This window comes from Phacochoerus africanus, chromosome 1 (assembly GCF_016906955.1).
Source record: "Phacochoerus africanus isolate WHEZ1 chromosome 1, ROS_Pafr_v1, whole genome shotgun sequence".
Lineage (NCBI taxonomy): Eukaryota > Metazoa > Chordata > Mammalia > Artiodactyla > Suidae > Phacochoerus > Phacochoerus africanus.
The window spans coordinates 281,016,058-281,033,312 of NC_062544.1; the positions used below are offsets into that span (position 1 = coordinate 281,016,058).

Genomic DNA, 17,255 nt, shown 5'->3' on the forward strand with positions numbered 1-17,255 from the left:
GAGCAGATAGAGTTTGTATTCTGGATCTCATAAGAAAGGGTGTGTGGAAAAGTTAGCATAATACACTCTCATGTATCCATTACTTCAGCATTGATCAGCTCTTGGCTACTTAAAGGAATGTTATAATCCTGTCCCCTCCTCCCCCACCTTTGATTTTATACAGGCAAAGCCAGATATGTAATTTCACTTGTGAATATTTACAGTATGTACCTCTAAAAGATAAGGACTAGTTTCTAAACTCTAACTCCAACAGCATTATCATACTTTTAAGAGATTAACAGTAATTCTTCAGATATCCACTTAAAGTTCCAATTACCTTGATTGCCTCATGATTTTTTTTTTTTTGTCTTTGTCTTTTTAGGGCCATACCCACAGCATATGGAGGTTCCTAGGCTAGGGGTCTAATAGGAGCTGTTGCTGCCAGCCTACACCAGAGTCACAGCAACACGGGATCCAAGCCGCGTCTGAGACCTACACCACAGCTCACGGCAATGCAGGATCCTTAACCCAGGGATTGACCCCGCAACCTCATGGTTCCTAGTTGTATTTGCTTCCGCTGCGCCACAGTGGGAACTCCTCATAATTAAATTTTTAAACAATTTCAAATTAGAATTTAAGTTAGGTCCATAGACTGTCATTGATTGACAAATCTCTTAGGTCTCTTAATCTCTTGGTTGTTTTTTTTACTTCAGTTTTACTTTTTATTTTATTTTTCCTGGCCACATGCACAGCATGCATAAGTTCCTGAACCAGAGACTGAACCTCTGTCACAGTAGCCGCCTGAGTCTCTGCAGTGACAAAGCTGCAGAGCCACAGGAGAACTCCTCCCCTTGAGTTTCATTAAACTGCATCATCTGTCTTGTAGTTTCCTGTAGCCTGCATGCTGTTGAAAGAAACCCTATGGTGTCATTGGCCTGTTCTCCCCCGCCCCCCCCATAGCCGTACAGTGTATTTCCTCTTAACTTGGTAGCAAGACCTAGAGGCTTGATGCAATTGTACTTTTTTTGTCTGTTTTTTTTTTTTCTTGGAGGGGTGGTGTGTTACCTTTAGGGGACACAAAATATCTAACTCTCTGTGCTATTAGTGGCTGCTAAATATTTGTATAGATCCATTAATTTATCAGAGGTTTTGGTCCTTTCTATGAGGGGACCCTGGTGCATGCCAGCTGCCTAAGTTTTAAGGATTCGTTCTTCATCGCTGGCGTTGTGAGCTTTGTAGGATATGCTGCAGCACGGTGTTTCATTGTGTTGCACCCATCCTTTTAGTTTGGTGATGCTAGTTTTTTAGACCTGGGACATTTTTGTGTATAATTTCCTCGCTAATTTTTTTCATTTTGGCCTTCTCAGGTGACGTGCAATTTTATTACCTTGTCTATTTTCTGTTTGTTTGTTTATTTACTTATTTATTTTTTACCGCGGAGAGATCGTTTTCAACTTTCATTTTCCATTAGGGTTTTTTTTTTTTTTTTTTAAACGTCCTCTGTGCACCTCCCCCCTTTTCCCCCCACTAGTTACTTTGTTTTTAGTTCATAAATATATAAATTCTCTTCAAACACATTCTTTTCAGACACATTCATATTATGGTTAATTGTCCTTTTTTCCCCCTCCTGACATTGTCACAGTTTCCTCTGGATTCCTGTTTTTCTGCTTGTTTTGATTTGTCTTTGATTTTTGGCAGCTTTCCTCAAATATCTGGCCATTCCTGGGCTGGTGGCTTGTATTTAGGAGGACTTTACCATGAAGCTGAAGGAGGCTCTTTCTGAGGGTGTGGTGTGTTCACTGAAGCCTGGTTTGGTGCTTGAGGGGTTCAAGAATATGAGGATCCCCAGGGCTTTTACTCCAGGGCTCTTGGTGTCTCCCCTGAATCCTCTGCCTGGGGGAGAGGGGGTGTGCTCCCGTTGCTGGTGCTCTGCAGGCAGTTCTGTAGAGACGCCTCCTCTGTTCTTGTTTTCAGGCCTGCGCCTTGGGCCTCTTCTCGGTTGTGCTTGGTCGCTCTGTGTGTAGCACCTCCTTGCATTCTCCCCAGTGGTCTTCATAGGAGGGAGATAACAGCCTGGGGGCCAGAAACATACTTTGTTGTTGCGCCTTTGCAGCTCTTGATTTAGACTAGTTCCTCAACTGTTCTTTCTTTTTAAAGTATTGATATTTCTGAAGAATATAGGCCAGTTATTTTATCGGGTCACCCTCATTGTGGGTTTGTCTGATGTTTCTTCATAGATGTAGATTAGGCATCTTTGCCATAGTACCATAGAAGTTAATTTCATTGCGTTTTGTTAGATGGTGTATTATTGGCTTTCCATTTCTGCTGTAAAAAAATTGCCACACGGTTAGTGGCAAAACACAACTTTATATATTACAGTTGTGGAGTTGAGAAGTCCAAAATGGATCACAACTGAGCTCAAATCAAGGTGTCAGAAGGGGCGCATTCCTTTTGGAGGCTCCGCAAAAGAATTTTTTCCTTATTTTTCCAGCTTCGGGAGGCTTCCTGCGTTTCTTGACTTAGGGCCCCCTTCCTCTTGTTGCAAAGCCAGCAGCTTTGGCCCTGGTCCATCTCATGCTGCCGTCTTTCTCTCCCTCTTTTCCTCCCTCTTTCACTCTTAAGGACCTTTGATTACATTAAGCCCACAAGGATAATCGAGGATAATCTCAATTTTAAAGTCATCTGATGGGCACATTTAACTTCTTCTGCAATCATAATTCCCCTTTGCCATGTCAGGTAACATAGTCACCAGTTCTAAGAATTAGGATGTGGGCTAGTCTTGGGGGGGGCATTATTGTGCCTACCGCAGGTGTCATGTGATTTCATTTTGTCCCCTCATTGACAGCGTTCGTTTTGATCACTTGATTATGGTGGTGCTTTCAGGCTTCTCCATTTTCAAAGTTACTTTTCCTCCCTCTTTGTAATATTTTGTGTAGGGAATTTTGAGACTATGTGAATATTCCATCTAAAGATAAAAGAAGTTAGACTTTTAATTTATTCACTTGCTTTCTATCATTATGGGTACTTGATTTTCTGTTTTATGCAATAGGCTGTAATCCATTACCATAATTACTTATTTTGATGCCTCACTTGTTCAAGATTTTGCCAGTAGAAGCCCCTTCAAGTTGGCTCCTTTAAGCATATCTTCATCATTTTTTGGAGCATTTTCCAGGTTATGTTGAACTTCTCTCTCAGCTTTGGTATTGGAACTTGCCATTTTTCTAAGGAGCCCATTAAAAAAATTCTTTATCTTGAAGTAATTACAGACTCATAGAAAATTGCAATAATAGTGTAAAGTCCCATGTACCCCCTTCATCCACTTCCCCCCCAGTGGTGAAGTTTTGTGTAGTCTGGTATCAAAATCAGGAAATTTGGTATATATGGAACATTTCTGTTAATGGCACTGTAGAACTTTTCATTGTTTTCTGTACCTGCATTTGTGTGTGTGTGTGTCTTTGGTTTATTCTAACAAATGTATTCTGTGTATAGATTTCTGTAGCTAACTCCACAATCAAGATAATAGAGCTATTCTATCATGTTTTTTTATGTTTAAATTTACCTATTTATTTATTTTTGTTTTTCAGGGCTGCACCTGCGGCACATGGAAGTTCTCAGGCTAGGGGTTGAATCAGAGCTGCAGCTGCCAGCCGTAGCCACAGCCATGCTGGATCTGAGCCTCGTCTGCAGCTCATGGCAGTGCTGGATCCTTAACACTGAGTGAGGGTGGGGATCACATCTGCATTTTCGTGGATACTAGTTGGGTTTGTAACCCACTGAGCCACAATGGGCACTCCTTATTTCTAAAATTTTTAAAAACTTATTTTTTTATTTTTATTTTTTTGCTGTGCCTGCAGCATGTGGAAGTTCCTGGGTCATGGCTCAGACTCCATCCACAGCAATGACAATGCTAGATTCTTAACTAATAGGCCACCAGGGAACTCTTTATTTATTTATTCATTTTTTTTCAATATTTATTCCATTTAATCCTTAAAACCCACTCCCAAAATCTGAGCACTATTTTTAAAAATTTTATAAAGTTTTGTTTTATAAAAATGGGAAAAATTTTATTGCAGTTATTTATTGAGTTCCATCATTTTAGAAGAACTCGAAGTTCCTGTCGTAGCTCAGTGGTTAACAAATCTGACTAGGAACCATGAGGTTGCGGGTTGGATCCCTGGCCTTGCTCAGTGGGTTAAGGATCCGGTGTTGCCATGAGCTGTGGTGTAGGTCGCAGACAGCTTGGATCCCGCGTGGCTCTGGCTGTGGTGTAGGCCGGCAGGTACAGCTCCGATTCGACCCCTAGCCTGGGAGCCTCCATATGCTGTGGGAGGAGCCCAAGAAATGGCAAAAAGAAAAAAAAAATTTTTTTTTGAAGAACTCTTTTGCTATGTCTTTGTAGTCTCAACACACCCCTTTCCCCCACAACCCCATTTTGGCTTGTTATATGAATGGAAACATACAGTATATAGCCTTTTGAGATCAGTGTTTTTCAGGAAGCATAATGCCTTGGGTCCGTATAGGGTTGTGTGTATCAATAGTTGATTGCTTCTTGTTGCTGAGTAGTATTCTCGTGTGGGTGTACCAGGTTTGTTAAACCATTCACCTTCTGAAGGACATTTGGATTGTTTCCAATGTTTTGTTTAACATTATGAATAAACTGCTTTGAATGTTTGAGTATAGATTTTCATGTGAACATTAAGTTTTCCATTTTCTGGGGTAGAAGTTGAAGAGGGTGATTTCTGGGTCATATGGTGAGTGAATGTTTTAGTTTTGTAAGCAATCACCAGCCTATTTTCCAGAGTGTGTGTACCACTATATGAGGGATCTGGTTTCTCAGCATCTTCCCCATCACTGGGTATTATCAGTTTTTTTATTTAGCTGTTCTCATAGATGTGGTCATACCCTATTTTGGTTTTAGTTTGCAGTTCCCTAATGACTAATGATAAACATCTTTTCATAAGCTTGTTTGCCATCTGTATCTCTTTGGTGAAGTATCTGTTCATGTCTTTTGTCCATTTTCTAATTGGATTTTTAAAAAAAATTTAACTATTGAGTTATGAAAGTTCTTTATGTATTTTGTATCCAAGATCTCTATTGGATATGTGGTTTGCAAATACTGTATTTCTGTCTGTAGCTTGTATCTGTGGCAAGTGGAAATTCCTGGGCCCGAGCTACTGCAGTGACAACATTGGATCCTTAACCTGCTTTGCCGCAAGGGAACTCCTGTAGCTTGTCTTTTCATCCTCTTAAGAGTCTTTTTTCAGAGGAGAAGGTTTGAATTTTGATGAAGTCCCGTTTTTAAAAGTTTTCTTTTATAGATTATGCGTTTGGTGTCAAGTGAAAGAACTTTTTGCCTAGAGCACTGGTTCTTTTTCATGGCGAATGGTATCTAGAACCCGAAATCTGAGCATTAGGTTTGCTTGTTCCTGTTAGGGTGTGGGTGCTCTCCAGGCTTCAGAGGATATGGAGAATATGTGTGTCCTAGGCCTTTCCAGGCTTCAGGGTACATTAACTATTTTCCTTGGTATCTCCAAGGGTAGACACTTACTCTGTGCTTCCCTTCCTTCTCCTAAGTCTGCTATCACTGCCCATCTTTTTTTAATTCTCTAAAAATTGGTCTATCACTTTCTTGTATTATTATTTTTGGACTTCTTTACTAATTTTAGGTGGGTTTTATTTTCAGTGGATCTTTGTGAGAGAACAGTTGTAACTGCATGTATTACCCATGTGTACTTGTTGAAGCTGTAATACTCCCTTTTCAGATGTTTATTTTTTCACACTGTCAGTCTTATCCCACTCTTGCTATACCTGTTTCCACACTGATAGTGCTGTTTCTCAGTAGCTTGTCATCTTTGATTCTCTTTTCTGTGTTATGAAGGTCAAGTTTATTAAAATATTTAGGTTCTCTTTGGTGCCCAGCTTACCTTTCCATTCTCTATTTCTGCAGCCCTCCCATATTTGCTCCATTCTAGAGCTATTCCGTGTAGCTTTACATTTGCCTACCTGTGTTACGCTCTTCTCTTTTCCTCTCAAGTTTCCTTTGGAACGTATTGTCTCTGCCTCTTTCTTTTTATAGTATTGTCAGTAGAGCACAAAGCTTGGCATATAATAGGCACTTGATGCATGAAATACACAAGCAAGTGGTACTTCCTCTAAAGTAATAATAGCACCCCAAATTTTTATTGCCTGTTAACATTTTCCAAATACTATCATATAGTATCTCATTTTATTCTCAAAGCAACTCTCCCAGCTATTATTCATCTTTTATAAATGATGCCAAGTGAATTTTCCAAGGACGTAACTGTAGGACTTAAATTTAACGAATGTTTGTGAACCTGTTACGTGACAGGTCCTGATGTAGCTGCTAGAGACACTTGGGGAACAAAGCAGACAAATGTGCCCCTAGTAGAAACAATATTAGAATGTTTAAATTCTGACCATTGTGGGGTGGATTTTGGGGGAAGTCTTCCATAATCTTACTCAACTCAGGTGTCATCTCCTTTAGACTTTCTTAACTCTCCTGGAAGGAGGCAGGAGTAGGGTAGAAAGAATAGCTCTGTCTTCTGTGTTCTCATTAGTTCCTTTTTGTGTTTACATTGTGCACAGTTTTATGCTAAATAGTGTTTCTAAAACCATTATTTGTATTTGGGGCCTTTGCTAGATTGAGCATATGTGGGCAGGGATCTTTTTCTGTAGTATCCAGGATGCCTGGCACATAGTATATTCTCAGAAAGTATTTGATCCCCCTAATGTAAAGACTTATCCATGGTTGTCATTTACTAATAGCAGGTAACATTACTCTTCAGTACTCTTCAGTGCCACATGTAAGGGAACCAGTTTTAAAAGACTCCATTCTGGAGTTTCTGTTGTGGCTCAGCGGTTAACAAACGCGACTAGTGTCCATGAGGACATAGGTTTGATCCTGGCCTCAGAGGGTTATGGATCCGGCATTGCCGTGAGCTGTGGTGTAGGTTGCAGATGCAGCTTGGATCCCACGTTGCTGTGGCTGTGGTGTAGGCCGGCAGCTGTAGCTCTGATTAGATCCCTAGCTTGGGAACCTCCATGTGCCACATATGGGACCCTAAAGAGACAAAAAGAAAAAAAAAAAAAAAAAGACAACCCACCCCCCCCCAAAAGACCTCCACTCTATTCTTAGTTAGAAGGGCATATTTTCTGAGAGGTTATCTAAAAGGCAAATTTTTACTGAAGTTTAACAAACTTTTGTTTGTGGGTGTGTATAGGTCTCAAGTCTGGAGATGGAGTCTTGACATCCTTCTCTCCTCAGTATGACCATCAGGTAGGAGTTCTGAGTTATTGTTAAAGAGGTAATGCTAATGCAATATAAGATGTCAGAATTTACCAGTCTGTTTTTTCAAGTTCAGGAAGAGAAATTATTGGAGTTACCATTGTGGCTTAGTGGCAATGAACCCGACTGGTATCCATGAGGGTGCAGGTTTTGTCCCTGGACTTGCTCAGTGGGTTAAGGATCTGGTGTTGCTGTGAGCTGTGGTGTAGGTTGCAGACAAGACTTGGATCCTGGGTTGCTGTGGCTTTGGCATTATGTGTAGGCCGGCAGCTGCAGCTCCAATTCAACTCCTAGCCTGGGAACTTCCATATGCATCGGGTATGGCCCTAAAAAGCACCCCCCCCCCCCCAAAGGAAGAGAAAATATTTAAGAAGATGTAGGGTGTTTACTTTCATTTTGCAAAAAGGAATGATGTTAATTTTTTTCCATGTTTGCATACAAAATGTTGGGGTTATCTATGTTTATTTGATAAACCATGTCAAAATTCAGTGGCTTAAAAGAACCAATACTCTTTCCTTTGCTCACAATTTTTTAATTTGGGCAAGCCTTGCCTCCATTTCACATGGTGTCTCCTGGGACTGGAAAGGCTGAGGCGTTGTGTTCCAGCACCTGTGTGGTGTCTGGGGCATCTTCTTCCATGTGACTTTTCCACCTGGTTACCATAGGCTTTCTCACGGCATGGTAGTTGAACTTCATACGTGGTGGCTGGATTCCAGAGGTGGTGACTGGATACTGGAGGTGTCAACAGCAGCAGCCACTGTGCTGTCTTAAGACTTAGGCCTGGAGCTAGCATAGTGTCATCTATGCAAAAAGGCAATTATAGGCCAGTCCAGATTGAAGCAGAGGGGACTTAATAAGATGTGGATACTGGCAAGAGTAGTTTATTGGGGCCACCAAGGAACACTCCACCACATGAACCAAGTATCTTTCTGAATGGAAAAAGATGACTTTTTCTGTCCTGTTTTTTATTATCTAATCTGAACAGCTTATTCATTTTATAACACAATAATGTGATTATATGCGTAACTTTTTGCTATAACTACATTCAGATAGCTATATAATTTTGATATAATTTGTTGTATTCAGTTAAACTATGGACTGGTAATTTTGGTAGGGTTTACAAATAATAGATTTGAGATGGGATGGAAGAGAGTACTTTATGGGTTACTCAGATCCAAGTTACACCTAAGTTACAGTACCAGATAAAGTACTAGATAAGAACCCTGAATGTGTACTTGCGAAATAAGTGACATAAACCTCCTTTGGGGTCACATGTTACAGTCCATAAAATATCTCAAGTATTTCTCCAGTAATCCTGTGGTGGTCCTTTGTACAGGAAAGAGAAGAGATAGACAATCTCAGATCTTCTGTAATTGTAGCTTAAGACTTTCTTTTTTGCCTCCAAAAAGATCTCTCTTTAATGCCTGGAGTGTTTCATTTCATTTAAATAGTTCTCATCTTGATTTCATATTGAGGTTATCCTGTCACTTGGCTTGGGTGAGACAGTGGAAATAAGCAACATTGTGGCTTATTGACCATGTGCATTGGAGTCCTCTGGAAAGTGTAAAAGAAATGCAGATTTTGTGTGTGTGTGTGTGTGTGTCTTTTGTCTTTTTAGGGCCACACCTGTGGCATATGGAGGTTCCCAGGCTAGGGGTCTAGTTGGAGCTACAGCTGCTGGCCTACACCGCGGCCACAGCCACGCCAGATCCGAGCTGCGTCTGCAACCTGTATGGCAATGCTGGATCCTTAACCCACTGAGCAAGGTCAGGGATTGAACCCGCAACCTCATGGTTCCTAGTCGGATTCGTTTCTGCTGTGCCACAATGGGAACTCCAAGAAATGCAGATTTTGAGGTCTAACTCCAGACTTGGTCTATCCGAATGTCTGAGCAGAAGTCAGGTGACATGAAGTTGAGGATCATATTTTTAGGTCTGTAACATATGTACACTCTGCCGGTGATGGTCATTCCACAGAGGAACAGAAGATGGTCCTGGCAGGGGGGAGTGAAAAAGTCTTAGCTATTACAACATTTTGTGAGTCTGTATCAGTCAGCCCTACCTGCCAAAAATCTTATTCTGTAATATTTAATTTCTCTTGTTAAGGATAAATTTAATTTAAATTATGTTTTTCTTCTGGAGTTGGGAATAAAGGAAAAAATGAGTTCCTGGGTGGCCTAGTGGTTAAGGATCTGGCATCACTGCTATGGCTTGGGTTTGATCCCCGTCTGAGGAACTACTGCATGCTATGAGCACGGCAAAAACAAACAAAAAAAGGTCGATAAAAATTGTCATATAGAAATTATTCTGACATAGTACCTGCTCCATAGGACCTGAGCCACTCCGCCCCCATCCTGGAAAACCTTAGTATGTGATGTGGATAATGCTTTTTTAACACTAAGATTTCACCTACATTAAATAGATTTTCCTTTAAAAAATCTGGAGGGTGAAAGCATTTTTCTCTATGGTGTTTTTGCATCCAGGCAGATCTTATCATTCTGGACAAAGCACTATTAGAATGGACTCTGCTCTGGGATTTGGAAAGCTTCTAGCTTTCCATTAGTAAAAGCTCTTCCTGTTCTTTAGCTTGTTAACATACAGCTCACCAGGATCCCTTGTATTCAGGAAAGGACATATCCTGTCTCCTCGGGGAGTGCAGGCCCTGGGGGACTGGGGTGGGTGGGAAGGTAGGGCCCTGGGCCCCTGTTCTCTGGGAAGAAGGAGGAATGTAGGATGAATACTACTCCTTGGACTTGATGGCCTCTTTCTTTGCTTTGGGCCAGAGACAAGTGGAAATGCTTTTTTGTGATGGGGGTGATAGAGGGCAGTAATGGAAGAAATAAAAGTTTCTAGTATGTTTTGATTTGAGTACTTCTGGGTCCTTCAAGGTACTGTTAACATCTTTGTACTTGTTTTGTTTTCTGGATAATTTGTTCAGATCTGGCATCACTGCTATGGCTTGGGTTCGATTCCTGTCTGAGGAACTTCTACATGCTGTGAGCACGGCAAAAACAAAAAAAAGGTTTGTAACGCTCAGGAGAGTTACTGACATGGGCCAGCCAGGAAACTAAAGACCTCTGTAAATCTGCATTCACCTGAAAACCTGTTGCTTGACAACTGGCAGATGCTGGGTTATATTATTTGTTGAATCAATGAATGAAGTTATTCCAGAGGTTATTTTTATTTTTAAGAATTTTCTAAAAATTAAAAAAAAAATGTTAAGGCCACGCCTACGGCATATGGAAGTTCCCAGGCTAGGGGTGGAACCTGAGCTGCATCTGTGACCGAGTTGCAGCTTGCGGCAATGCCTGGTTCTTGCCCTACTGAGCAAAGCCAGGGATTGAAACCGTATCCTCACAGAGACTACATTGGGTCCTTAGCTTGCTGAACCACAATGGGAACTTCCCAGAGGTTATTTTTAAAAATGTAGTTCTTTTCTGTGATTTTAGAATCTAGTCTTAGCATATGTGGAAGGAAGCCTGACTTGGGAAGTTCGGAGACCCAGGGTCCATGGTTTTAAAAAAACCTGCCATGTTTTTTTAAAAAAACCTCTAGACTTCAGTATCAAAAGAACTTGAGGTATTTTGTAGATGATCTTTTTAGTTTTTTGTTTGTTTGTCTGTTTGTCTTTTTAGGGCTGCACCCATGGTATATGGAGGTTCCCAGGCTAGGGGTCCAGTCGGAGCTGTAGCCACCGGCCTATGCCAGAGCCACAGCAATGGGGGATCCGAGCCGCGTCTGTGACCTGCACCACAGCTCACGGCAATGCTGGATCCTTAACCCACTGAAGAAGGCCAGGGATTGAACCTGTGTCCTCATGGATGCTAGTCAGGTTCGTTAACTGCTGACCCAGGACGGGAACTCCTGTAGATGATCTTTTAAGAACCCTTGAGCATCCACAATTTTATTATCAAGACGTCTCAGAAATATCTTAAGCTGATGTAGTTGTTAGAAGGAGTTAGTTCCATATGTCAGCTGCTGTAACTGGGAGCCAGTACTTGAGTGGCTCTGAGAACATAGAACCATCTCCAGGAGAATCGCCTTGTTGGGGGTGCTGCCTCGGTGGGTCATATGGAGACTTATCCTTCCTCTGCCTTGACCCTTCACTGTACTCTAGGGCACCATCTTCTCTGTTGTCCCAGGAAGCTGAGGAGACAAGGAAGACTGAAGGTGTCACACCATACTTTTTTCCCATTCTGTCCTTAAAAACGTAGTCACATGGCCAGACCCAGCTGCAAGGGACGCTGGGAAGTGTAACCTAGTTAGGCTTGACTGTAATTAGGAAGAAAGGGGATGACTGTCTCTGTCACAAATAGTGTAGCTGAAACCGTTCCGCTTCCTTATTGGTACACTTCGAGGGGAAGCTTTTTACGTGATGTTTTTTGTTTAGCAAATATGTTATAATTAATACAGAGAGGAAGTAAATTACTTTCGCATTTGGGTTAAAATGCTGAGTAGAGTATATCAAGAGACAAGCTTTGAAACGAATTAGGAACATCAAACTAACCAGCTCTAGCTGATTATGCCTTTGTCTTCTCAGTGTACAAGCCAGGGGAAGAGTCAGTTTACTCTTTGCCGTGTTCTGTGTGCCTACAGACACTTTGGTGCAGTCAGTCACAAGTGACATCTCGTTTCCAGACTAGCCCATAGTTCACTTTGGTAAACTAGCCCAGCGAAAGGAAGATCCTTAAATACCATCAGGCCTCTTGGGCTCTGGATTCTTTTTTGTTTTTTTTTTTTCTTTTGTCTTTTTGCTATTTCTTTGGGCTGCTCCTGCGGCATATGGAGGTTCCCAGGCTAGGGGTCGAATCACAGCTGTAGCCACTGGCCTACGCCAGAGCCACAGCAACGCGGGATCCGAGCCGCATCTGCAACCTACACCACAGCTCACGGCAACGCCGGATCGTCAACCCACTGAGCAAGGGCAGGGACTAAACCTGCAACCTCATGGTTCCTAGTCGGATTTCTTAACCACTGCGCCACGATGGGAACTCCTGGATTCTTATAAGTTCATAAATTTGGCCATGTGTCAAAATTGCCTGGGGCCTTTATTCCAAATATAGGTTCAGGCCCTACCCTCTGGAGGTTCTGATGGTTGTGTCTCCGAATCTGAATTTTTAACAAGCCCCTCAGGGTGATTCTGATGCAGCTGTCAGTAGTATGGGAACCACTGCTTTAGATAATCTACCCCTCAGTTGCCTCACATATGAAAGTGCAAGATTACACTTACCTGGCTTCAGAGGGTTCAGACAGCATGAAATGAGTCGTACTTAAAATTGTTTCATAAAATAAAAAGTACCACCAAGAATAGTAATGGCATTGTAAGTCTGTGTCAGAAATGGTGCTTATTTATTTGCACAACAATCCTAAAAGGTGAGTGCTCACATCACCGTTTAGAAGTAGCTGGGAAGTTACTATAAGAAATCTAGGCTTCTTTATCCTTGTCTGATTGAACAGGGATTCTGGAAAAGTTGTCTGCTCAGCATAACTACCAAGAGCAGAACAAGACAAATAATTTGCATACTTTTGACTTAACCTAATGTTAAGATATTGTGGATCAACTTGGTGCCTTCAGTTAAATACATGTTCAGTGTCATCTGTGTGAGAAACTGTGCTTTGAATGTGATCTAGTCTCTGCCCATAAGGAAATTACAGCCTGATAGAGAAGACTTATAAACAAACCACAATACCATTCTTGAGAACATTTTCTTCTTAAGGAATGACTTCTGACTCTTACAAGGGCAGGTTCTGAATATGATGTTCAAGTTCAGAGGATGAGAGAGGTCCTGTGAGGTGACGGGTGCAGCTTGAGACGGAGGAGTGACTTCCTTTTTTTCTTCCTATCCCAGAGAGACCAGCCTCTGTCAGGTACTAGGACTCTTCTCTCCCTTCTTTGCAGTTGCCAGGACCTTGTAAGGCAAGTAACATGGTAGAAAAGCTTGTGAAGGTTAAGAATGTGTCCCCTTCTCTGAAGTAAAGGCAAGCAGAACTACGTTTGATAATGCAGACCACGTGTTAGGCGCTCAGGTAGACCTCCTTCATAATTCCAGCAGTTCTCTGAGTTGAGAGAGGCAGTATCCTTTAGTGCAAAGAGCATGGGATTTTAAAACCTAGAAGCAGTTGATAGTGTTGGAGCTAAATCTGGTTTGTGATAGATGTTCAAGTAAGTGGCTTTTCTTGGTGAAACAGCTTTAAAGAACGGACTGTTCTTTCCTTTCAGCATGTTAGGTTTGCCTGGGTTTTGGCGAGGGCATGATTGCTGCTTAACCTCTTAAGATATTATGGATGGAGACCTGGGAGTTCTTTATGAAGCTTCAGAACAAAGGAAGGGGAAGAGTGGTAAGGAAAGCACGACGTGTTTGGTAGTAGGGAATCCTGACAGGAAATAGAAAGGCCGAACTTGGTTGATAAAATAATGTACCAAAAGTTAAAGCAGTAAAAAACACAAGTGCAGTTTGTACCCTCATGTCACTGACAGCCTAGGTCTGACATTTTAACATTTGCTGCTTGTGATAGAACATGTGAAAACATTCTTGAACTGTCCCAGACTGGGTAGCTCAGTATTGGGTTTCACTGAGCGTGACAGTGGTGGGGATTTTACACTTCGTGTTTTCCAATGGTTATGTCTTTTTATTTAATTTAATTAATTAATTTATTTATTTTTGGTCTTTTTTTGCCTTTTCTAGGGCCGCTCCCGTGGCATATGGACGTTCCCAGGGTAGGGGTCCAATTGGAGCTGCAGCCGCCGGCCTACACCAGGGCCACAGCAATGTGTGATCCGAGCCGCCGCGTCTGCGACCTACACCACAGCTCACGGCCACGCCGGATCGTTAACCCACTGAGCAAGGCCAGGGATCGAACCTGCAACCTCATGGTTCCTAGTCAGATTCGTTAACCACTGAGCCACGACGGGAACTCCGGTTATGTCTTTTTAAAGCTGGAAGGAACTCCAAAAAAAAAAGGCGGTAGGATTGCAAATCATTCCAAAGGAGATGTTGACATAAATTCAGCATACTTTTCTACATCCAGAATACAGATACTGGTTGCAGCATTTTTCATAGGTGACATTTGTAAATGTATGTATTTTAAGAAGTTTTGAAATTGTCTTTCTTACCGCTTTGTATTAGTTTCCTTTGGACTCTGTAACAAATCACCACAAACTTAGTGACTTAAAACAATTTATTGCCTCATAGTTCTGGTAGCCAGAAGTCTGAAATCACTACCACTGAGCTGCAGTCAAAGTGTCAGCAGGCCCAGGGATCTCTTAGAGACAATCTGTTTCTTGCCTCTTTGGGCTTTTGGTGGCCGCCAGCATTCTTGGACTTGTGGCCATATCACTCAGATCTCTGCCTCTGTGGTCACACTTCTTTTTCCTCTTCTGTCTGTGTCAGGTATCCCTCTAGTGTTCTCTTATAGGGACATTTGTGATGGCCTGTAGGTCCCACCTGGATAATCTCCTCCTCTCAAGATCCTTAACATAAATCATAACCACATCTGTAAAGACCTTTTTGTAAATATGGTAGCATCAGAGTTCCTGTTGTAGCTCAGTGGGTTAAGAACCCAGCTAGTATCCATGAGGACACAGGTTCGATCCCTGGCCTCACTCAGTGGGTTAAGGATCCCGTGTTGCCGTGAGCTGTTAGGACGTTAGCTGTTAGGTGGCAGACATTAAGGATCTGGTGGTGTTGTGGCTGTGGTGTAGGTTGGCAGTTGCAGCTCTGATTCAACCCCTAGCCTGGGAACCTACATGTTTTGCATGTGCATGTGTGGCACTTTAAAAAAAAAATAATAATGGGAGTTCCCGTTGTGGGGCAGCGGAAACGAACCCGACTAGGAACCATGAGGTTATGGATTCGATCCCTGGCCTCGCTCAGTGGGTTAAGGATTTGGCGTTGCTGTGAGCTGTGGTGTAGGTTGCAGTTGTGGCTCGGATCTGGCGTTGCTGTGGCTCTGGCGTAGGCCAGCAGCTGTAGCTCTGATTGGACCCCTAGCCTGGGAACCTCCATGTGCTGCTGGTATAGCCCTAAAAGGACAAAAAAATAAAAATAAAAATAACATCTGTAGGTTGCAGAGGTTAGGATGTGGGTATCTTTTGGAGGGTGACATCTTCCAGCATATTCTCTTACATATTTGGTAGTATAGGAAGGTTGCTTTTGAAATAGTAACTTTTATTTATTTATTTATTTTTTTGTCTTTTTGCCCTTTCTTGGGCTGCTCCTGTGGCATATGGGAGGTTCCCAGGCTAGGGGTCTAATCGGAGCTGTAACCACCAGCCTATGCCAGGGCCACAGCAACACGGGATCTGAGCCGTGTCTGCGACCTACACCACAGCTCACGGCCACGCCGGATCGTTAACCCACTGAGCAAGGCCAGGGATCGAACCTGCAGCCTCGTGGTTCCTAGTCGGATTCGTTAACCACTGTGCCGTGACGGGAACTCCCTGAAATAGTAACTTTTAGATATTCATGAGTATATTCCCAATTACAGTAAAAAATTTATAATGTCTTTTACATTTTTTCAGTGTTAGCTTGAGATTCAAACTTGGGATCCAAATTGAATATATTGCCCCCAGTTTTACCTCTTCACATGTCCTTTTTTATAAGAATAGTTTTGAGCCACTATTCTCTAAATAGTGGAGGTTACTGTACTTTTAGGGCTGGCTCAAGGTAGCAGTGGTAATTTTTATCAGGCTTTATTTATTTATTTATTTATCTATTTTGTCTTTTTGCCTTTTCTAGGGCCACTCCGGAGGCATATGGAGGTTCCCAGGCTAGGGGTCTAATCAGAGCTGTAGCCACCAGCCTACACCACAGCCACAGCAATGTGGGATCTGAGCCACATCTGTAACCTACACCACAGCTCATGGCAATGCCGAATCCTTAACTCATTGAGCAAGGCCAGAGATCGAACCCGCAGCCTCATGGTTCCTAGTCGGATTCGTTAACCACTGAGCCACGATGGGAACTCCTTTATTAGGCTTTATTAAAAATGAGTCTAAATTTAGGAAAATGATATAAATTATTGGAACTCATTTTAGCAATCTAGGAATTTTAATGACTTTATGAGAAGATATAGATTGAAGGAGAATAGTGAAAAATATACCATGCTTACACTTTTCCTAAAATTGTTCAGTTGTATCAAACTTGAAAATGTGTTACAATTGGAATATATGTATTTTTATAATGATGTACTTTATTTTAGCTAATTTTGGACTGGTCTGATTTAGCTCATTTTGAATAAGATATGAGTACACAGTAAAAACAGTGTTTAAAAAAGAAAAGATGTTCACACTTAGAATGGAAGGTACCAGTGGAGGGTTTTTGCAGTTGTGAGCCAGTTCTGAACATAAATTTAAGTGTGTGTATTAATTCCAAAACTTGGCTCTTTCTTGACTCTGCCTACTCTTTTTTTTTTTTGGTCACCCTTAAAAAAATTAGACTCTTTATTTCTCTAAACATCTTAAGATACATAGTTTAAAGTTCTTTTCAGATAGCTCTATTGTTTCCAGTTTCTTGGATGTGAAATTTGGTTGTAAACCACTGACTTTCTCTTGTAATGGAAGGTTTCTTTGTGTGTTTATAATTACTGTGTATGAGCTCTTCTGCACAGGAACTTCCGAAGGTGTTTTCTGTATTTTGAGGGAAGTTCATATCTGTTTTCAAATATTTGGAGTCAGTGACACTTTCCACTTCGCATTCCCCGTTTCCCAAATGTAATAACCATAAACACTATCAAGCTGTTTACCTGCCTCCCACTTTGTGCATATTTTTTACTCCTACGTGTGTTACTCCTCCATATGTTACAATTTTATAATTTTAGCTTTAAGTACATTTTGAACTCCAATTGAGGGTTAATTTTTGATTTACGCAATTAATAATCTTTTAATTACAAGAAGGAAAAACTACTCATTTATGAAACTTCATGTACTTATTTACCATTTGTGTCATTCCTTATGTACGTTTGTGTTCCTA

The 17,255-nt window shown here is 41.6% G+C and overlaps 1 protein-coding gene across 4 annotated transcripts in view; it reads left to right on the forward strand.

The window, feature by feature from the left end:
- DYRK1A (dual specificity tyrosine phosphorylation regulated kinase 1A) overlaps window positions 1–17,255 on the forward strand; it is a 150,599-nt gene that overhangs the window by 24,064 nt on the left and 109,280 nt on the right. The window contains exon 1 of one of the 4 annotated variants that reach the window (XM_047796474.1): window positions 10,288–10,306. The exons of the other annotated variants lie outside the window; for them this stretch is intronic. The gene's annotated coding sequence lies outside the window, so the exon portion shown is untranslated. Of the gene's footprint in view, window positions 1–10,287; window positions 10,307–17,255 lie in introns of those variants that run through there. 4 annotated transcript variants of the gene reach the window in all.